Raw genomic sequence first — 24,740 nt, 5'->3', positions numbered from 1 at the left:
TGTTAATTTAGGGCAGCTGTGGCAAAGGAGCTGTCATATTAAAGACATTTCAGTGGGAAAATTCAACTTCTGGGGTTTAAAATTTGATAAAAAGTTGATGAATGCTAACCTTGCAAAGCAGATGGAATTGCCCGTTTCCTTGTTTTTCCCTGGTGAATCCATCTTCAGCTCCCATCTGTTCTCGCTCTGTCAGACGTTCCTGAGTACTCGGCAGGGCGCCTGGGTCACATCGGCAGGATGTCCAGTAACGGTCTACTGACATGACCTCCATCACCCGGGTGACATAACGTCCTCATGAAGCTTCTTCCTAAGACTCTCACCAACTGGGCAGCGGAGAGATCTCTGAACCCAAAATACGACCACCGACTGTACGCCTGCAGCCCAAACACAGGCAAGTCTGAACTCTTGCTCCAGTTCTCTCTGGATTTACTCCTTTAGTTTTCATGTCCCTAGAAAGGGTGATGATCTGAGTCTCTTCAAAATAGTGTGGTGTGCTTTAGTAAAACTGGGTCACATTCAGAATCAAAGAGTCAAGAAAAAGGAGAGGAATTACGTCAAACTAAGATTGACAAGATATCTTGTTCAGTTTTCACTGCAAAATTCCCTTTAATGGACAGTTTATCACAGCCTTATTTTAGACAGATAGTTAAACTATAAATGAAAGAACAGAGGAAAACATACCGTGAGCAGAAAGGTGACAAAGTGATTTCAATGCATGCAAACATGCACCAGTGGCATCCATAACCTTGCAAAGCAGATGGAATCGCCTGTTTCCTGGTGAATCCATCTTGCAAAGCTCTGAACTGTTTGGGCCCAGTTAGAAAGTAACAGGACCAATCATAGACGAGTACTTTCACGTAAACAAGCAGCGACAAGAGGCCGGTGAAATTATGGCAGAAGAGATTAGCATGGATGCTGCTAAAGCGCCGGTTTTATCAGAACTTACATTTCTTTGTCTAAAGAAGAACAAAGAACACCAGTGAGTTGTTTTCTTTTCAAAAGCAACAAAAGTCCTGACATGTCTATAGTCGTCAAGGTTCACGTTATTCCTCCGGATAACGATGTGAGAGATGTGACAGACAGAACGTTCATCCAGTTTTTTTCAAAGCCTCTGCATTATCAAACGTTTCCTATTGAAGCTTTTCCAGATAGATGTGTGAAACAAATCCATCTGGCGTGTCAGGTTAGATGAATGCAGCAGAAGGATAATGATACAAAAGAGGAGACGTCCTGTTTGCAGATGTTCCTCATAACATCCATGATTCATTGTATCTTTGGTTCATTGTATCTTCGATTAGGCTCTTAGGTTGTTAAGATTGAAATCTATCTATATGAATCATGTCAGAGCATGCACAGCAGCTAAAAATCAAACAGTGAGAATACAGAAGTCAAGGTTAGATAAGAGCATCACTTCTGACATCACGACTGACATCACGACCGACTTCACGACGAAGATCACATCTGACATCACGTCTGACATCACGACTGATATTACATCTGTCATCTTGACTGACATCACGTCTGACATCCATCTGACATCACGACTGACATCATGGCTTATGTCATGTCTGACATCACTAACATCTGACATCACGTCTGACGTAACGACTGACATCACTTCTGACATCCCGACTGACATCTTGACCGACATCACATCTGACATCACAACCATCTGACATCACGGCTGACATAACTTCTTGCATCAAATCTGACGTTACTTCTGACATCACGACTGACATCACGTCTGACATCACATCGCACATCACATCTGACATCTCAACCGACATCACGTCTGACATCACAACCGTCTGACATCACGTCTGACATTACTTCTGACATCACATCTGACATCACGACTGAATTCACGTCTGACATCAAAACTGTCATCATGTCTGGCATCACGACTGATATCACGTCTTACATGACATCTGATGTCACGCCTGGCATCGAGACTGACATCATGACCGACATCACGTCTGACATCACGTCTGACATTTGGACCGTCATCACGTCGGACATTACAGCTGACATCTCAACCGACGTCACGACTGACATCACGACTGACATCACGACTGACATCACGTCTGACATCATGACTGACATCAAGACTGACATCACTTCTGACATTTTGACAGACATCATGACCGTCTGACATCTCATCTGACATCAAGACTGACATCATGACTGGCTTCACGACTGACATCACGACTGACATCACGTCTGACATCACGACTGACTCCATAACTGACATCACGTCTGACATCACATCTGACGTCATGACTGACATCACGTCTGACATCGCGTCTGGCGTTCATCCAGTTTTTCCTCTGCATTTTCAAACGTTTCCTATTGAAGCTTTCCCAGATGGATGTGTGAAACAAATCCATCTGGCGTGTCAGGTTAGATGAGTGCAGCAGAAGGATTAATGATACAGAAGAGGAGACGTCCTGTTTGCAGATGTTTGTCATAACATCCATGATTCATTGTATGTTTGATTAGGCTCTGAGGTTGTTGAGATTGAAATCTATCTATATGAATCATGTCAGAGCATGCACAGCAGCTAAAAATCAAACAGTGAGAATGCAGAAGTCAAGGTTAGATAAGAACATCACTTCTGACATCACGACTAACATCACGACAGACATCATATCTGACATCACGTCTGACATCACGACTGAAAACTTGACCGACATCACGTTTGACATCACGACCGGTTGACATCACGTCTGGCATCACAACTGACTTCATGACTGGCGTCACGACTGACATCAGGACTGACATCATGACTGGCTTCACGACTGACATCAGGACTGACATCACGTTTGACATCACAACTGACATCATGACGGACATCATTTCTGACTTCATCACTGACATCACGACTGACATCATGTTTGACATTACTTCTGACATTGAGACTGACATTACGTCTGACATCACGTCTGACATCAAGACTGACATCACATCTGACATCACGTCTGGCATTACGACTGACGTCATGACTGACATCTGACATCATGAGTGACATCACGACTGACATCATGACTGACTTGACGTCTGGCATCACGACTGACATCCCTTCTGACATCATGTCTGACATAACGACTGATATCACGTCTGACATCACGATTGAAATCACGTCTGACATCACGTCTGACATCTCAGCCGACATAACGTCTGACATCACGAAAGTCTGACGTCACATCTGACATCACGACCATCTGACATCCCTTCTGACATAACGACTGATATCACATCTGACATCACGACTGACATCATGACTGGTTTCACGGCTGACATCACGTCTGACATCACTTCTGACTTCAACACTGACATCACGACTGACATCATGTCTGACATCTCTTCTGAAAGCACGACTGATATCTTGACCATCTGACATCATGTCTAACATTACTTCTGACATCACGTCTGCATTTTGACCGACATTACGTGGGACATCACGACCGTCTTACATCACGTCTGACATTTCGACCGACATCACGTCGGACAACACATCTGACATCTCAACCGACATCATGTCTGACATCTCGACTGACTTCACGACTGACATTACATCTGACATCTTGACTGACATCACGTCTGACATCACGACTGACATTTAGTCTGATATCACGACTGCCATCATGTCTGACATCACATCTGACATCTGGACTGACATCACTTCTGACATCACATCTGACATTACGACTGAAATCATGACCGTCGTCATGTCTGACATCACGACTGACATCACTGATGACATCACTACTGACAACACGTGTGACATCACGACTGTCTGACATCAAGTCTGACATCTTGACCGACATCACGTCTGACAACATGACTGAAATCATGACTGACATCATGTCTGACATCATGTCTGACATCACATCTGACATTGTGTCTGAAATCACATCTGACATGTCGACTGACATCATGTCTGACATCACTTCTGACTTCATGACTGACATCACGACTGACATCATGTCTGACATCACGTCTGACAACTCAACCGACATCACGACTGACATCATGACTGACATCTCGGCCGACATCACGTCTGACATCTTGAACGACATCACGTCTGACATCACGACTAAGATCACATTTGACATCACGACCGACATCATGTCTGACATCACGACCGTCTGACATTGCGTCTGACATCATGACTGACTTCACGTCTGACATCACGGCTATCTGACATCATGACTTCATTTGGGTTAAAGAGCTTCTGCATATTGGTGTATTAACCATTGCAGAAACATAAAAAATGATTTTGGTAATTACCAGTGCTGTTAATTTAGGGCAGCTGTGGCAAAGGAGCTGTCATATTAAAGACATTTCAGTGGGAAAATTCAACTTCTGGGGTTTAAAATTTGATAAAAAGTTGATGAATGCTACCCATGCTAACATCACGTCTGACATTACGACTATCTGACATCACGTCTGACATAACTTCTGACATCACGTCCGACGTTACTTCTGACATCACGTCTGACATCACGTCTGACATCTCAAACGACATCACGTCTGACGTTCATCCAGTTTTTTCAAAGCCTCTGCATTTTCAAACGTTTCCTATTGAAGCTTTCCCAGATGGATGTGTGAAACAAATCCATCTGGCGTGTCAGGTTAGATGAGTGCAGCAGAAGGATTAATGATACAGAAGAGGAGACGTCCTGTTTGCAGATGTTTGTCATAACATCCATGATTCATTGTATGTTTGATTAGGCTCTGAGGTTGTTGAGATTGAAATCTATCTATATGAATCATGTCAGAGCATGCACAGCAGCTAAAAATCAAACAGTGAGAATGCAGAAGTCAAGGTTAGATAAGAGCATCACTTCTGACATCACGACTAACATCACGACAGACATCATATCTGACATCACGTCTGACATCACGACTGAAAACTTGACCGACATCACGTTTGACATCACGACCGGTTGACATCACGTCTGGCATCACAACTGACTTCATGACTGGCGTCACGACTGACATCAGGACTGACATCATGACTGGCTTCACGACTGACATCAGGACTGACATCACGTTTGACATCACAACTGACATCATGACGGACGTCATTTCTGACTTCATCACTGACATCACGACTGACATCATGTTTGACATTACTTCTGACATTGAGACTGACATTACGTCTGACATCACGTCTGAAATCCCATCTGACATCACGTCTGACATCAAGACTGACATCACATCTGACATCACATCCAACATCCCTTCTGACATCACGACTGACATTGACACTGACATCTTGTCTGACATCACTAATGACATCACTAATGACATCACGACCGTCAGACATCACGACTGATATCATGACTGGCTTCATGACTGACTTCAAGACTGACATCACGTCTGACATCATGACTAAGATCACATCTGACATCACTTCTGACATCATGACCAAAATCATGACTGACATCACGACCGTCTGACATCACGTCTGACATCATGACTGACATCATGACTGGCTTAACGACTGACATCATGTTTGACATAATGTCTGACATCACTTCTGACATCACGACTGACATCACATCTGACATAACGAATGACTTCACGTCTGACATCAAAACTGACATCACATCTGGCATCAAGACTGACATCATGACTGACATCATGTCTGACAACACGACTGACATCATGACTGACATCACGTCTGATTCACATCTAACATCACATCCAACATCCCTTCTGACATCAGGACTGACATTGACACTGACATCTTGTCTGACATCACTAATGACATCACTAATGACATCACGACCGTCAAACATCACGACTGACATCACATCTGACATCACGTCTGACATCATGACTAAGATCACATCTGACATCACTTCTGACATCATGACCAAAATCATGACTGACATCACGACCGTCTGACATCATGACTGACATCATGTTTTACATCATGGCTGACGTCATATGACTGACATCATGTCTGATTCGCGCCTGACATCACATTCAACATCCCTTCTGACATCATGACTAACGTCACGTTTGACATTCCGACTGACATTATATCTGACATCACATCTGACATCATGACTGACATCACGTCTGACATCATGACTGAATATACAGTTGCTAGAAAAAGTATGTGAGCCCTTTGAGATTTCTTGGATTTTTGCATAAACTGGTCTTCAAATGTGTTCTGATCTTCATCTAATTCACAACAATAGACAAACACAGTCTGCTTAAACTAATCCTGCACAAAAAATGATATGTTTTCATGTTTTTATTGAACAAAACATGTAAACATTCACAGTGCAGGGTGGAAAAAGTAGGTGAACCCCTAGGCTAATGACTGGTTGAACCTCCGTTGGCAGCAATAACCTCAACCAAACATTTCCTGTGGTTGCAGATCAGACCTGCACAACGGTCAGGAGGAATTTTGGACCATTCCTCTCTACAAAACTGTTTCAGTTCAGCAATATTATTCGGATGTCTAGTGTGCATCGCTCTCTCTTTAGGTCATGCCACAGCATCTCAATTGAGTTGAGGTCAGGACTCTGACTGGGCCACTCCAGAAGGCGTATTTTCTTCTGTTGAAGCCATTCTGTTGTTGATTTACTTCTATGCTTTGGGTCGTTGTCCTGTTGCATCACCCATCCTCTGTTGAGCTTCAGTTGGCGGACAGATGGTCTTAAGTTTTCCTGTAAAATGTCTTGATAAACTTGGGAATGAATTTTTCAATCAATGACAGCAAGCCGTCCAGGCCCTGAGGCAGCAAAGCAGCCCCAAACCATGATGGCCCCTCCACTATATTTCACAGTTGGGATGAGGTTTTCATGTTGGTGTGCTGTGCCTTTTTTTCTCCACACATAGCGTTGTGTGTTCCTTCCAAACAACTCAATTTTGGTTTCATCTATGGACAGAATATTTTGCCAGTAGTGCTGTGGAACATCCAGGTGCTCTTTTGTAAACTTCAAATGTGCAGCAATGTGTTTTGGACAGCAGTGGCTTCCTCCATGGTGTCCTCCCATGAGCCATTCTTGTTTAATTTTTTACTTCTTGTAGATTTGTCAACACAAATGTTAGCATGTGCCAGAGACTTCTGTAAGTCTTTATCTGACACTCGAGGAGTCTTCTTCACCTCATTGAGCATTCTGCGCTGTGCTCTTGCAGTCATCTTTACAGGACGACCACGCCTAGGGAGAGTAGCAACAGTGCTGAACCTTCTCCATTTGTAGACAGTCTGTCTTACCGTGGACACATGAACATCAAGGCTTTTAGAGATACTTTTGTAACCCTTTCCAGCTTCATGCAAGTCAACAATTCTTGATGGTAGGTCTTCTGAGAGCTTTTTGTGCAAGGCATGGTTCACATATGGCAATGCTTCTTGAGAACAGCAAATTGAAAACTGGTGTGTGTTTTTCATAGGGCAGGACATCTTTAACCAACACATCCAATCTCATCACATTGATTGGACTCCAGGTTGGCTGACTCCTGGCTCCAAATAGCTCTTGGAGAAATCATTAGCCTAGGGGTTCACATACTTTTTCCACCCTGCACTGTGAATGTTTACATGTTTTGTTCACTAAAAACAGGAAAACATATCATTTTTTGTGCAGTATTAGTTTAAGCAGACTGTGTTTGTCTATTGTTGTGAATGAGATGAAGATCAGAACACATTTGATGACCAATTTCTGCAGAAACCCAAGAAAACTCAAAGGGTTCACATACTTTTTCTAGCGACTGTAAGTTTGATACCTTCTGACATCACGACTGACATCAGGGCTGACATCACGACTGACATCATGTCTGACATCACATCTAACATCACTAATGACATCAGGACCGTCTGACATCACGACTGACATTATTCTGACATCACCACCTACATCACGACTGTCATCATGTCTGACATCATGACTGACATCACTGATGACATCACGACTAAGATCACATCTGACATCACGATTGACATCACGTCTGACATCACATCCAACATCACTTTTGACATCACGACTGACATTGACACTGACATCTTGTCTGACATCACTAATGACATCACTAATGACATCACGACCGTCAGACATCACGACTGATATCATGACTGGCTTCATGACTGACTTCAAGACTGACATCACGTCTGACATCATGACTAAGATCACATCTGACATCACTTCTGACATCATGACCAAAATCATGACTGACATCACGACCGTCTGACATCACGTCTGACATCATGACTGACATCATGACTGGCTTAACGACTGACATCATGTTTGACATCATGTCTGACATCACTTCTGACATCACGACTGACATCACATCTGACATAACGAATGACTTCACGTCTGACATCAAAACTGACATCACATCTGGCATCAAGACTGACATCATGACTGACATCATGTCTGACAACACGACTGACATCATGACTGACATCACGTCTGATTCACATCTGACATCACATCCAATATCCCTTCTGACATCACGACTGACATTGACACTGACATCTTGTCTGACATCTTGTCTGACATCACTAATGACATCACGACCATCAAACATCACAACTGACATCACATCTGACATCACGTCTGACATCATGACTAAGATCACATCTGACATCACTTCTGACATCATGACCAAAATCATGACTGACATCACGACCGTCTGACATCACGTCTGAAATCATGTTTGACATCATGGCTGACGTCATATGACTGACATCATGTCTGATTCGCGCCTGACATCACATTCAACATCCCTTCTGACATCATGACTAACGTCACGTTTGACATTCCGACTGACATTATGTCTGACATCACATCTGACATCATGACTGACATCATGACTGTCTGACCTCACAACTGACATCATGTCAGACATCATGACTGACATCATGTCTGACATCATGACTGAATATACAGTTGCTAGAAAAAGTATGTGAGCCCTTTGAGATTTCTTGGATTTTTGCATAAACTGGTCATCAAATGTGTTCTGATCTTCATCTAATTCACAACAATAGACAAACACAGTCTGCTTAAACTAATCCTGCACAAAAAATGATATGTTTTCATGTTTTTATTGAACAAAACATGTAAACATTCACAGTGCAGGGTGGAAAAAGTAGGTGAACCCCTAGGCTAATGACTGGTTGAACCTCCGTTGGCAGCAATAACCTCAACCAAACATTTCCTGTGGTTGCAGATCAGACCTGCACAACGGTCAGGAGGAATTTTGGACCATTCCTCTCTACAAAACTGTTTCAGTTCAGCAATATTATTCGGATGTCTAGTGTGCATCGCTCTCTCTTTAGGTCATGCCACAGCATCTCAATTGAGTTGAGGTCAGGACTCTGACTGGGCCACTCCAGAAGGCGTATTTTCTTCTGTTGAAGCCATTCTGTTGTTGATTTACTTCTATGCTTTGGTTCGTGGTCCTGTTGCATCACCCATCCTCTGTTGAGCTTCAGTTGGCGGACAGATGGTCTTAAGTTTTCCTGTAAAATGTCTTGATAAACTTGGGAATGAATTTTTCAATCAATGACAGCAAGCCGTCCAGGCCCTGAGGCAGCAAAGCAGCCCCAAACCATGATGGCCCCTCCACTATATTTCACAGTTGGGATGAGGTTTTCATGTTGGTGTGCTGTGCCTTTTTTTCTCCACACATAGCGTTGTGTGTTCCTTCCAAACAACTCAATTTTGGTTTCATCTATGGACAGAATATTTTGCCAGTAGTGCTGTGGAACATCCAGGTGCTCTTTTGTAAACTTCAAATGTGCAGCAATGTGTTTTGGACAGCAGTGGCTTCCTCCATGGTGTCCTCCCATGAACCATTCTTGTTTAATTTTTTACTTCTTGTAGATTTGTCAACACAAATGTTAGCATGTACCAGAGACTTCTGTAAGTCTTTATCTGACACTCTAGGAGTCTTCTTCAATCATTGAGCATTCTGCGCTGTGCTCTTGCAGTCATCTTTACAGGACGACCACGCCTAGGGAGAGTAGCAACAGTGCTGAACCTTCTCCATTTGTAGACAGTCTGTCTTACCGTGGACACATGAACATCAAGGCTTTTAGAGATACTTTTGTAACCCTTTCCAGCTTCATGCAAGTCAACAATTCTTGATGGTAGGTCTTCTGAGAGCTTTTTGTGCAAGGCATGGTTCACATATGGCAATGCTTCTTGAGAACAGCAAATTGAAAACTGGTGTGTGTTTTTCATAGGGCAGGACATCTTTAACCAACACATCCAATCTCATCACATTGATTGGACTCCAGGTTGGCTGACTCCTGGCTCCAAATAGCTCTTGGAGAAATCATTAGCCTAGGGGTTCACATACTTTTTCCACCCTGCACTGTGAATGTTTACATGTTTTGTTCAATAGAAACAGGAAAACATATCATTTCTTGTGCAGTATTAGTTTAAGCAGTCTGTGTTTGTCTATTGTTGTGAATGAGATGAAGATCAGAACACATTTGATGACCAATTTATGCAGAAATCGAAGAAAACTCAAAGGGGTCACATACTTTTTCTATCGACTGTAAGTTTGATACCTTCTGACATCACGGCTGACATCACGACTGACATCATGTCTGACATCACATCTAACATCACTAATGACATCAGGACCGTCTGACATCACGACTGACATTATTCTGACATCACCACCTACATCACGACTGTCATCATGTCTGACATCATGACTGACATCACTGATGACATCACGACTAAGATCACATCTGACATCACGATTGACATCACGTCTGATATCACGTCTGACATCACATCCAACATCACTTTTGACATCACTTCTGACTTCATGACTGACATCACGACTGACATCATGTCTGACATTGTGTCTGACATTATGTGACATCAGGACTGACATCATGTCTGACATCACATCTGACATCACATCTAACATCACTAATGACATCAGGACCGTCTGAAATCAAGACTGACATCACAAATGGCATCACTAATGACATCATGACCATCTGACATCACGACTGACATTATTCTGACATCACGACCTACATCACGACTGTCATCATGTCTGACATCATGACTGACATCACTGATGACATCACAACTGATATCATGACTGACATCACGACTGACATCATGACTGTCTTCACAACCCCAGTCGGACGGACCCAACAGTAATAGACACAGTCAACGGACAAACGACTACGAGCATGCAGTGCACATTTGGTAAAGTCTGCAAGAACATCTGCGGCTTGAAGATCCACCAAGCGAAGATGAAGTGTTCAGTGGGAACAGAAGCAACACAACGCACAGGCAGTCGACCTGGTGAGATGCAGGAGGGGCCAGGCCCGGAGTCACCCCACAGTGCCCGGAACCTCCAGGTGTTGTCGACTAATCCCCCGAGCATGAAGTCGGACCGGAGGCGGATTAAATGGCCTGCAGCTCCCATGACGTCACTGTGGAAGCAGGTTGATGACGATATTGACCAAATTCTGGAGGCAACAGCGAGGTGAGGGGCCGGCCAGAAACTTCAAGCCATGACAACGATCATTACCACTATGGCAGCTGAACGGTTTGGCGAGGAGAAGATGAAAAACTCCAGAACATCTTACTCAAAGAACCAGAGAGCTGTGAAGATCAACAACATCAGGAAGGAGATAAAAGTCCTGAAGTCCCAGCACAAGGTGGCAGGAGAAGAGGAATGCATTGGCCTGGCCCAGTTGATTTGTATCCTACGAAAGAAGATCAGAGTTCTCCGCCGGGCATAGTGGCATCGGAGGCGGCGACGCGAGAGGGCATGTAAATGAGTTGCCTTTATTGCCAACCCTTTCAAGTTCACTAAAGACCTGCTGGGGCAGAAGCGCAGCTGGAAACTTACCTCCTCGCAGGAGGACATAGACCAACTTCTGTCATAGACGTATAGCGACCCCAAAAGAGAGCAGGAGATGGGAGAGTGCAACATCCTCATAGATATCCCTGAACCAGAAGTGCAGTTTGACATGACAGAGCTGCAGCTGAAGGAGGTCAGAGAGGTTTTCCACAAAGCGAGGGCTTGCTCAGCTCCAGGACCAAGTGGCACTTCATACAAAGTGTACAAGAACTGTCCCAAACTCCTGGTGCGTCTGTGGAAAATCCTGCAAGTCTTCTGGAGGAAAGAGAAAATCCCAGATCAGTGGCAAGTGGCTGAAGGGGTGTGGATTCCAAAGGAGGAAAACTCCACCCAGCTAGATCAGTTCTGCATCATCTCCCTGCTGTTTGTTGAGGCAAAGATTTTCTTCAGTGCCATTTCCAAGAGGCTGTGCACCTACCTGACAAAGAACACCTACATCGATACATCAGTCCAGAAGGGCGGCATTTCAGGAATGCTGGGCTGTGTGGAGCATACTGGTGTGGTGACACAGCTAATTCGGGAGGCCAGAGAGAACAAAGGCAACCTGTCAGTGTTATGGCTTGACCTGGCAAACGCATTTGGCTCCATTCCACATAAGCTAGTCCAGCTCACTCTGTTAAAACATCATGTCCCCAGCAGGTGCAGAGACCTCATTGCTTATTACTACAACAACTTCAGGGTGAGGGTCTCTTCAGGAGCAACTACATCTAGTTGGCACAAGGTGGAGATTGGCATCATCACAGGGTGTACTATCTCTGTGACTCTGTTCTCCTTAGCCATGAATATGCTTACCAAGTCTGCTGAGCCAGAGTGCAGAGGGCCCCGGACAAATTCCGGGCAACGTCAGCCACCTATCAGGGCATTCACGGATGACCTTACAGTCACGACAGAATCAGTCCCAGGCTGCCGGTGGATTCTGAAGGGACTTGAAAAGCTGGTGGAGTGGGCCCGGATGTGTTTCAAACCTGCCAAATCAAGATCTATGGTGCTGAGGAAAGGAAAGGAAAGGTGGAGGACAAGTTCCGGTTTTACATCGTAGACACAGCCATCCCAATGATCACAGAGAAGCCAGTCAAAAGCTTGGGAAAGGTTTTTGACAGCTCTCTGAGAGACACAACATCAATACAGTCAACCTGCACTGAGTTGGATGGCTGGCTGAAATCCGTAGACAAGTCTGGCCTACCTGGAAAGTTCAAAGCCTGGATCTACCAACATTGCATTTCGAGACCTTAGAGAGGAAGGTCAGCAACCACCTTCGGAGATGGCTTGGACTACCAAAGAGCTTGAGCAGCATCGCTCTCTGTGAGCGCAACAACAAGCTGCAGCTACCCTTCAAATCCTTGGAGGAGGAATTCAAGGTGGCAAGAGCAAGAGAAGTCTTGCAGTATAGGGACTCAAGTGATCCGAAGGTAGCCAAAGCGGGAATCCAAGTGAGGACTGGTAAAAAGTGGAGGGCAGAGGAGGCTGTCCAAGAGGCAGAGGCAAGGCTGCGTCACAGGAGCCTTGTGGGAGTGGTCACACGAGGCTGTGCAGGGCTAGGATCCTTTCCAATTCCCCAATTTAGCTCCACAGGGAAGGAGAGGCGGCGTCTTGTACAAGAGAAGGTCAGAGCGGCAGTGGAGGAGACAAGATCCTGCAAGGCCATGGGGATGAAACAACAGGGAGCATGGACAAGATGGGAGTATGCGGCTGAGAGGAAGGTGACCTGGAATGAGATCTGGAAAGCCGAGCCTCGCCGCATCAAATTCCTCATCCAGGCAGTTTATGATGTGCTTCCAAGCCCATCTAACCTCCACACATGGGGCATAGCAGAGTCACCAGCATGCCCTCTGTGTTCCAAGCGAGGAACCCTTGAGCACATCCTCACCAGCTGCACTACAGCACTTGAAGATGGACGATACCGCTGGAGGCATGACCAAGTCCTTAAGACCATCGCTGAAGCCATCAGCACAGGACTTGAGTGGGCAAAGCAGTACAGTCCCTCCAAGAAAACCATTGCCTTTGTCAGAGCTGGGGAGCAGGCAACCCCTGCAGCCAGAAGAACACCTGCAGGCATCCTGACCTCTGCAAGAGACTGGCAGCTATTGGTAGACCTCAAGCGTCAGCTGAAGTTCCCCTGGCACATCACTGTCACCACCCTACGTCCAGACATCGTCCTTGTGTCTGAGAACACCAAGCAGGCCGTGCTGCTGGAGCTGACGGTCCCATGGGAAGACCGCTTGGAAGAAGCCTTTGAGAGGAAGCTCTCCAAGGACATGGGACTGGTCAGCGACTGCCAACAGGCTGGATGGAGAGCGAGGTGCTTCCCAGTGGAGGTGGGTTGCAGAGGTTTCGCGGCCCGTTCTTTGGCCAGAGCCTTCAGCAATTGGGCATCAAGGGAGAGGGGAAGAGGAGAGCCATCTGCGGTACAACTGAAGCGGCAGAGAGGGCCTCAAGATGGCTGTGGCTCAAGAGAGGAGATCCTTGGAGTCGTGGTAGCTAGCTAGCTATCTGGACGCAAGCTGAGGTCTGATCAGCCCCGGCTGGGTCACCTGGATGAGGGTGTATGATGTTGAGAGACCGAAACACCCAATGATTCCAGGAACATCAATGATGATGTGTCCAGAGGCTTCAGCAGATGTATTTTTCACACATCACGTCTGACATCTCGACCGACATCACATCTGACATCATGACTGACATCACGACTGACATCACATCTGACATCACATCCAACATCCCGACTGACATCAGGACTGAAATCACGTTTGCCAACACCACTAACATCACTTCTGACTTCAAGACTGACATTGTGACTGAATTCATGTCTGACATCACGACTGACATCACGTCTGACATCACGTCTGAAATCTATACCGACATCACCTCTGACATCACGACCATCTGACATCACGTCTGAGTTCACTTCTGACATTTTGACCGACATCACGTCTGTCTGACATCACGTCTGACATCAAAATGAGATCACGCCTGGCATCATGACTGACATCATGACTGGTTTCACGACTGACTTCACAACTGACATCATGTCTGACATTACGACAGACTTCACGTGTGACATCACAACAGACATCACGTCTGGCATCTAGACAGACATTATATCTGACATCATGACTGAAACCACGTCTGATATCACGACTGACATCACGACCGTCTTACATAACATCTGACATCCTTTCTGACATCAGGACTGACAACACGTTTGCCAACACGATTGACATCACATCTGACATCAAGTCTGACATTTTGACTGACATCACGTCTGTCTGACATCACGTTTGACATCATGTGTTACATCACGACTGATATGATGACTGACATCCCGAATGACATCACAAATGACATCACAACTGTCTGACTTCACAACTGACATCACGTCTGACATCGAGACCGTCTGACATCACTTCTGACATCATGACTGACTTCACGTCTGACATCTCGACTAGTGCCCTGCATGGGCCTATTATCTGGGTCTGAGTCCGGCCCTGGCCCGAGGGGATGGAGCCCTAGCCCGGCCCGGCCGGACAGGTTTCCAGAATTTTCAGGCCCGATCCCGTATCAAGCCCGACTTTGTTTTTTTTGTTTGTTTGTTTTTATTCACCCGCGATGCAGCAGCGCACAGCAACAGCTGACCCGCATATCGCTGCAATTGTAGGCCTATTAACAAATAAACACTTCTATTCTATTCCATAGTAGAACTATTCATCAATTCTGAACATGGCGACGTCCAATTCAACAACAGTGAGCTGCTTAACATAGCAAACTCTGTTCTTTAAACACCACAAGATGAACAGTCTGTTTACTTGGCATCATGCAGAAAAAGAATAGCATCCACATTTTCAGAGGCAAGTCTAGTCCTTCTTTCTTCCAGCTGTGCTGAAAGCACACTCGCTGCTGCCACTGCTGGCTGGGACACGTAGAGCGGGAAGGGAGGGGGCAGAGCGGCTGCTGCGTTCAAGTGTTGCCATTTAAATTGGTTAAACACAAACACGACACGTTGCTCTAATTGGCAGGTTTAAAACAAAAGAGCCCGAGCCTGGCACGTGTCCGAGGTAATGATATGATCATTGGCCTGAAGCCCGGCCCTCGGGCTGTCGTGCTGTCGGGGCCCCTCGGGCCTAGGGCTCCAGTGCAAGGCTCTAATCATGACAGACATCACGTCTGGCATCATGACAGACATCACGTCTGACATCACGACTGACATGACATCAGGGTTGCCAACTCTCACGCTTCTGGCGTGTGACACACACTTTCACCTCCTGTCTCACGCTCACACGCCAGTCAAACTATTCTCACGCCAGAATCAAATGCTTTGGTGCCCTCAGATTACTCTCTGATTGGTGTGCAATGTTTATCCCGGTGTTGATTGGACGGCTGCTCAAGGTAACGGCCCTAGGCCTGTGAATAACTAGCCAATCACAGCACAGTGGGTCGGGAGTTGACGTCCAGCCACTTCAGAACAGCGGCAGATCGCAGCAGCAATTGTACAAAGGTAAACAATTAGTCAGCGTCTTATGTCATGGTTTAATTATACAACGGAACCCAGGGCTTAACAAACTATATAATTTTTGTTTTGAATAAATCAGTGATACTCAACCCGCAGCTCTCGCGCCGCATGTGGCTCTTTAGTGACCTGTTGCAGCTCTTTTAAGGCTTCCTTTAAGAAAATCCTCCTGAAATCCTCTATAAATATGAAAACTATCAGCAGTAAAGACTCATTGCAATAAGTCATATCAATAAATCTAAGTCCACAGAAAGAAGACAGACTTTAACTTCCAAATTCAAATGAAAACTTGTGTTTTATTACCGCCGGGTCTCTTCCGTAAGTTAATAGAGGTGTGGTGTCCTGTCTCGTGTTCAAGCTGAAGCTTCTAATGTCCTCGTTTTAACACATTTCTTCAGTCACTTCCTGCTGAAGCTCTCCCATGCTCGTATTTGATGATGACTTTTGCGATGCGCATCATCACCAACGAGCCAAACACGCTCGGATCACATCTTAAAATAATGTAAAACTGAGTAAAACTTTTCCAAACGTGGATGGTTTATTTGATCTTAAACGTACTAATGATGAATACTGTCAAAAGGGCAGAAACAGAAAAATGAAAGCACCAAACTGGCAGGACAGAAGGATCTGTGAGGGGGGCTGCAGGTGTGAGGCAGGGCTGGTTTTAGCCATTTGGAGGCCCAGGGCAAAGACCACTATGGGGACCCTCCCCCTTTAGCTAAAAGTGATAATAATGAGAGGAAAAAAAATAGAAAACATAACTTTAAGTTAACAGAGCCACAGAACTACAGTAAATGTCACAATATGGAATATAAATACCCAAACAGACTCCCATGGTTCATCAGCTCTTTGAAAAGCTCCTTATAGCTCTAAGTCGGCACATTCTGATATTTTAAAAGACTTTAGTCCAGGTGGAGCTTATATAAATTCAAACATGCTTATTATCAGTGGAATGTCTTTTCTTCTGTACAGACATTTTTCTGTATTTCATCCCACTGAACAACACAATAATCCACCAATTCACTGTTTTATTTCAACTATGGATAGATTGATCATCTAATGCCCGGTTTTGGATTTGGGCTCTTGCAATAGTATTTTTAAGACAATGTGGCTCCTGGGTAGATGAAGGTTGAGTACTGCTGGAATAAATGCTCTGTAAGGTACAAAGGATATTAGCTGAACAGGCTAACAGTTAACCACTAGCTAGCTTACGTTAATGTGACCAAACGTCCTCTTTTGCTCCAGTAGTAGTAAGTTTTTCTGTGCAATTGATAATGTAGCCACAATGTATGTTTTGAAGAAAGACTTACCAACTGTGTTACTGCAGATGAGCATACTGAAATACTTTAAGAAGGTGAGAGAGAGGGAAAGAGACGAGGGACTGGCGCTAGCAGACGGAGGCAGCAGGAATGGGACATCATCAGAAGAGAGGGAAGATAAAGATGATAAAACTCAGGTACAGTCTTCAGAAATGAGACCATCACAGGTGAACTAAGCTCACAACACCATCTAAGATTTCATTAGTGGCTGACCTAACAAGTTCTTTTTCCCCAATTAAATTTATGGCATTGTGAGCATGGCCTCTGCGGTCCATATCTATTTTATTCAAGGTTTGCTGGCAAATAACGAAGAACAGTAAATTGTTGTTTATCACACTCATATCCTTCAATAATTGTTGCTATTATATGTGTATAGTGTGTGTGTGTGTGGGGGTGTGTGTGTGTGTGTGTGTGTGTGAGAGAGTGTGTGTGTTAGGGCCTATGTAAGACACATACTTTTTAAACCCTAATGGTGAAATGAGTCCAAATACGTCGCCATCATTGAGTGCGGTCATGTATAATGAACAAAATCTCACTCCAGCCAGGAACCCAAAGTTAGCAACCCTGATGACATCTGACATCATGTCTGATTAACATTTGACATCACATCCAAATTCCCTTCTGACATCAGGACAGACATCACGTCTGACATCACGACTGTCATCACGTCTGGCATCACTTCTGACATCATGTCTGACATCACGTCTGGTATGACGTCTGACATCAAGACTGACATCTTGTATGACATCACGTCTGACATCATGACCGTCTGACATCACATCTGACATCACGTCTGACATCACGTCTGACATCACAACCGTCTAACATCACGACTGTCATCACGTCTGACGTCCCGTCTGACATCACGACTGACATCACGACCGACATCACGTCTGACATCACTTCTGACATTACTTCTGACATACCGACTGACATCTTGTCCGACATCATGTCTGACATCACGACCATCTGATATCACGTCTGACATAACGACTGACATCACGTCTGACATCACGACTGACATCATGACTGGCTTCACGACTGACATCACGTCTGACTTGACATCTGACATCACGTCTGGCATCATGAATGACATCACGACTGCCTGACATCACGTCTGACATCACTTCTGAAATCTCGACTGACATCACGTCTGACTTCCTGACTGACATTTTGTATGACATCACGTCTGACATCATGACCGTCTGACATCAAGACTGACATCACTTCTGACATCAAGACTGACATCACTCCTGACATCACATCTGACATCACGTCTGACATAACAACCGTCTGGCAATTCGTCTGACATCATGACTGACTTCACGTGTGACATCATGACAGATATTACGTCTGACACCACGACCGTCTAACATCACGACAGTCATCACGACTGACATGACATCTGACATCACATCTGACATCCCGTCTGACATCACGACTGACATCACGACCGACATCACGTCTGACATCACTTCTGACATTACTTCTCACATACCGACTGACATCTTGTCCGACATCATGTCTGACATCACGACCATCTGATATCACGTCTGACATAACGACTGACATCACTTCTGACATCAAGACTGACATCACTCCTGACATCACGTCTGACATCACGTCGGACATCACATCTGACATCACGTCTGACATAACAACCGTCTGGCAATGCGTCTGACATCATGACTGACTTCACGTGTGACATCATGACAGATATTACGTCTGACACCACGTCCGTCTAACATCACGACAGTCATCACGACTGACATGACATCTGACATCACATCTGACATCACGACCGACATCACGTCTGACATCACGTCTGACATTACTTCTGACATACCGACTGACATCTTGTCCGACATCACGTCTGGCATCACGACCATCTGATATCACGTCTGACATAACGACTGACATCACGTCTGACATCACGACTGACATCACGTCTGACATCTCTCCTGACTTCATCACTGACATCATGACTGACATCACGACTGACATCACGACCGACATCACGACTGACATCACGTCTGACATCTCTCCTGACTTCATCACTGACATCACGACTGACATCACGTCTGACATCTCTCCTGACTTCATCACTGACATCACGACTGACATCACGTCTGACATCTCTCCTGACTTCATCACTGACATCATGACTGACATCACATCTGACATCATGAATGAATTCACTTCTGACATCACAACTGACACCATGTCTGGCATCATGACTGACTTCACGTGTGACATCATGACAGATATTACGTCTGACACCACGACCGTCTAACATCACGACAGTCATCACGACTGACATGACATCTGACATCACATCTGACATCCCGTCTGACATCACGACTGACATCACGACCGACATCACGTCTGACATCACGTCTGACATTACTTCTGACATACCGACTGAGATCTTGTCCGACATCACGTCTGACATCACGACCATCTGATATCACGTCTGACATAACGACTGACATCACGTCTGACATCACGACTGACATCACGTCTGACATCTCTCCTGACTTCATCACTGACATCATGACTGACATCACGACTGACATCACGACTGACATCACGTCTGACATCACGTCTGACATTACTTCTCACATACCGACTGACATCTTGTCCGACATCACGTCTGGCATCACGACCATCTGATATCACGTCTGACATAACGACTGACATCACGTCTGACATCACGACTGACATCACGTCTGACATCTCTCCTGACTTCATCACTGACATCATGACTGACATCACGACTGACATCACGACCGACATCACGTCTGACATCACGTCTGACATTACTTCTGACATACCGACTGACATCTTGTCCGACATCACGTCTGACATCACGACTGACATCACGTCTGACATCTCTCCTGACTTCATCACTGACATCACGACTGACATCACGTCTGACATCTCTCCTGACTTCATCACTGACATCACGACTGACATCACGTCTGACATCTCTCCTGACTTCATCACTGACATTATGACTGACATCACATCTGACATCATGAATGAATTCACTTCTGACATCACGACTGACATCAGGACTAACATCATGTCTGACATCATGACTGATTTCACATCTGACATCACTTCTGGCATCGAGACTGACATCATGACTGACATGACGTCTGACATAAAGACTGACATCAGGACCGTCTGACATGACAACTGACATCACGACTAATATGATGACTGACATCACGAATGACATCACACTTGACATCACGACTGTCTGACATCACTTCTGGCATCAAGTCTGACATCAGGTCTGACATCCCGACTGACATCAGGACCGTCTGACATCACTTCTAACATCCCGACTGACATATTTTCTGACATCACATCTGACATCACTACCATCTGACATCACGTCTTACATCTCAACTGACATCACGTCTGACGTCATGTCTGACATCACGACAGACATCGCGTCTGGCATCTAAACCGACAACACGTCTGACATCACAACCATCCGATACCACGTCTGACATAACGACTGACATCATGTCTGACATCATGACTGACATCACGTTGGACATCACATCTGACTTCACTTCTGACATCACGATAGACATCGCGTCTGGCATCACGACTGACATCACGACTGACATCACTTCTGACAGACCGACTGACATCTTGTCCGACATCACGTCTGACATAACGACTGACCTCACGTCTGACATCACGACTGACATCACGTCTGACATCACGTCTGACATCACGACTGACGTCACGACTGACATCACGACTGACATCACTTCTGACAGACCGACTGACATCTTGTCCGACATCACGTCTGACATAACGACTGACCTCACTTCTGACATCTCAACTGACATCACGTCTGACATCACGACTGTCTGACATCACGTCTGACATCACGACTGACATCTCCTCTGACATCACGTCGGACATCACATCTGACATCATTAATGAATTCACGTCTGACGTCACAACTGACACCACATCTGGCATCACGACTGACATCATGTCTGACATCATGACTGACATAACGTCTGACATCACGACTGAATTCTCGTCTGACATGACATCTCACATCACGTCTGGGATTGAGATTGACATCATGACTGACATCACTTCTGACATCATGGCTGACATCACGACTGGCCAACATCACATCTGACATCACATATGACATCACAACTGACATCCCGTCTGACATCATGACTGACATCATGAATGACATCACAATTGACATCACGACTGTCTGACATCACCACTGACATCACGACTGTCTGACATCACTTCTGGCATCAAGTCTGACATCATGTCTGACATCTCGTGTCACCATTGACACCAAGGCAGACATCTTGACCGACATCACGTCTGACATCACGACCGTCTGATATAATGACTGACTTCACGTCTGATATCACGACTGATACCTTTATGTGCTTCATGACTGACATCTTGATCGACATCATGTCTGACATCATGACCGCCTGACATCACGTGTGACATAATGACTGACTTCCCTCTATTTTACAAAATTATAGACCCATCTCAAATCTGCCATTCTTAGGCAAGATCATTGAAAAGGTTGTTTATCAACAACTAGAGACCTTTCTTATACACAACAACCTCTGCGATGTCCTTCAGTCTGGATTTCGATTGCATCATAGCACAGAGACTGCCCTTACAACGGTACTCAATGATATCCACCAAAACTGTGATGCTTCACAAATTACAATCTTGGTTCTATTGGACCTTACAGCAGCATTTGATACAGTAGACCATAAAATACTGCTGAACAGACTTGAAAAGTGGGTAGGGCTGTCTGGCACAGCACTGTCATGGGTTGAATCCTATCTCCAGGGCAGAGGATATTTTGTTTCTATCGGCAACCACACTTCTGAACCAGATAAAATCTTGTATGGGGTTCCCCAAGGGTCCATTCTCGGACCTCTTCTTTTTAATATTTACATGCTTCCCCTGGCCCAGATCATACAATTTTATAACATATCTCATCACTCATATGCAGATGACACACAACTTTATATTACAGTATCACCGCAAGATCTCAGCTGCATCGATGCTCTGGTAAGCTGCATTGAGCATATCAGTAAGTGGACGTGTCAAAATTTCTTACAATTAAACAAAGAAAAAACAGAAATAATAATCTTTGGCCATAAACAAGAGCGAGAAAAATTCAGTGCTTACTTAGAGTCGCTGTCACTAAAACCAACACCTCAGGCCAAAAACCTGGGTGTAATTCTGGACTCTGATCTGAATTTTAACAGCCATATCAAAACAGTCACAAAATCAGCTTACTATCACCTCAAAAATATGGCAAGAATGAAAGATTTCCTGACTAAACAAGACACCGAAAGGCTTATGCATACCTTTATTTTTAGTAGGCTTGATTATTGCAACAGTGTCCTCGCAGGCATGAGCAACAAATCTATGAGACAGTTACAGCTAGCCCAAAATGCTGCTGCGAGAGTATTAACCAACACCAAAACAATTGAGCACATAACACCAGTTCTTAAATCTCTACATTGGCTTCCCGTACCACAAAGGATGGATTTTAAAATTTTACTACTTGTTTTTAAATCTTTAAACGGCCTTGGGCCGATATACCTCCTAGACCTTCTTGTACCTTATGAAGCGCCCAGAGCTCTCAGATCGTCTGGGACAGGTCTCCTGACTGTACCCAGGACAAGAACCAAAGAGGCTGAGGCAGCTTTTAGTTACTACGTGCCCCGCCTCTGGAACCAACTGCCCAAGCCCCTGAGATGCGCCAAATAAACGCATTCAAATCAGGGCTCAAAACATTTCTGTTTACAATGGCATTTGAATGAAAAATCAAGTATTTTAATGAAGCAATCTGTCAGATCTGCATTGTTCAGGTGTTATCATTATTTTAACCCCTTGGGCTTTAATTTTCTATTTCCTTTCTTTCCTAATTAAATGAAATTATATTATCATAACGTTAAAAACCATTTTAACCATTATTTCCTGCACATATGTAAATACGTGTTTATTTTAGCCCTTGTGCACCTGTAAAGCACTTTGAGTTGCCTTGTGTCAGAAAGGGGCTATATAAATAAACATGCCTTGCCTTGCCTTCTGACATCAGGACTGACATCATGACTGACATCACAACTGACATCAAATCTGACATCACGACCGTCTGACATCACGTCTGACATCACATCTGACATCTCGACTGACATCACGTCTGGCATCTTGAGGGACATCATGACTGGCTTCACGACTGCCATCACAACAAAAATCACGACTGACATCACACCTGACATCACATCTGACATCACGACTGACATCATGACTGACATCACTTTTGACTTCATGACTATCATCACTTCTGACATCACATCTGACATCATATCTGACAACACGTGTGACATCTCAACTGACATCACATCGGGCATCACAACGGACATCATGACTGGCTTCACGTCTGACATCACGACAGACATCATGTCTGACATCACGACCGTCTGACTTCACGACTAAGATCACATCTGAGATCACGTCTGACATCTTGACTGACATCACGTATGACATCATGTCTGACATCACGACTGACATCACATCTGACAAGACGTCTGACATCTCGACAGACATCACATCTGACATCACGACTGACATGACTGACATCAAATCTAACAACACAACTGATATCACATCTGACATCATGACTGACATCACATTTGACATCATGACTGACATCACATCTGACATCACGACCGTCTGACATCACGACTTACATCACAACTGACGTCACATCTGACATCATTTCTGACATCACGAACGTCTGACATCAAGTCATCAAGTCTGACATGTGACATCACTAAAGACATCATGTCTGTTTCACGTTTGACATCACATCCAACATCACTTCTGACAGCACGACAGACATCACATCTGACATCATGACTGACATCACATCTGACATCATGACTGACATCACATCTGACATCGTGACTGACATCACATCTGACATCATGACTGACATCACATCTGACATCATGACT

At 44.8% G+C, this 24,740-nt stretch overlaps 1 pseudogene; it reads left to right on the top strand.

The window, feature by feature from the left end:
- Nucleotides 1-11,401: 11,401 nt before the first annotated feature.
- On the top strand, nucleotides 11,402-14,347 carry LOC121511731 (annotated as a pseudogene).
- Nucleotides 14,348-24,740: the final 10,393 nt, after the last annotated feature.

Source organism: Cheilinus undulatus, linkage group 7, assembly GCF_018320785.1.
Source record: "Cheilinus undulatus linkage group 7, ASM1832078v1, whole genome shotgun sequence".
Lineage (NCBI taxonomy): Eukaryota > Metazoa > Chordata > Actinopteri > Labriformes > Labridae > Cheilinus > Cheilinus undulatus.
Note: the sequence above shows the minus strand (reverse complement) of the source record. Positions and strands in the feature narration are given on the sequence as shown.